A 758-nucleotide genomic window follows, 5' to 3' on the forward strand; every position below is an offset into this window, starting at 1 on the left:
TGCATGTAAAATATATGTATTTACATTTAAAGCAACCTTATAGTAAACACTTTATCTTCCTGTACCTTTTTATTGTGTATGTGTGCCTGTGTATTCACATTCGTGCTTCTATTAGGTAAAATTAGATTTGCAGTTTGGGGGTCACACAAATGAATCAAAGCTGTGAGGTACTAGCTCACATTCTCCATCTCTTGCACTATTTCATTTCTCTCTGTTTTCTTTTTTTCCTTTGGTGCACCGTTCCTGGAAGTACTGCAATACCAGGTCGATGTGTGGAGTGGACAGAGCAAGCTCCTATTCCATCTCCCTGCTCCAAAAATCCATTCAATATATTGTCCTCGGATAGAGGACGTATCAGATATTAAACTGATAAGAACAGATACTACACTTGATCTTAGCCAAAAGGCCGAGAAGCGATCATATCTCTTTTTTTGGCTTGGTTTATGATGACAAATCCCATATTTGACCAGGCTGTATTAGACATTGAAAATACAGAGGAGAAAGAGAAGAAATTCATTTGGCTTAGTTTCAAGGTGGCAAAGATGCAATTGAGGAGTAGATTCTTTTAAAGTATTTAATATGAAGAGTCACTAAATTGACATAGAAGACTTTCCTCAGCTTGTGGTTTTGAGCACGGACCGTATTAAAGATGTATATTTTACACCTAAGAGGTGTATAAGATTAGGAATTAACTCTATGATGGATCAATCTCCAAATGGCAAAAAAAAAGGCTCCCTAGAACAGAACATTTTGAGTTG

At 36.7% G+C, this 758-nt stretch overlaps 1 non-coding gene across 1 annotated transcript; it reads right to left on the reverse strand.

The window, feature by feature from the left end:
- Positions 1-227: 227 nt before the first annotated feature.
- LOC143668626 (U2 spliceosomal RNA) lies at positions 228-418 on the reverse strand. The gene has a single exon (XR_013168492.1). It is a non-coding gene; the product is annotated as a U2 spliceosomal RNA (small nuclear RNA).
- Between the last annotated feature and the right edge of the window lie 340 nt (positions 419-758).

This window comes from Tamandua tetradactyla, chromosome 24 (assembly GCF_023851605.1).
Source record: "Tamandua tetradactyla isolate mTamTet1 chromosome 24, mTamTet1.pri, whole genome shotgun sequence".
NCBI classification, from domain to species: Eukaryota; Metazoa; Chordata; class Mammalia; order Pilosa; family Myrmecophagidae; genus Tamandua; species Tamandua tetradactyla.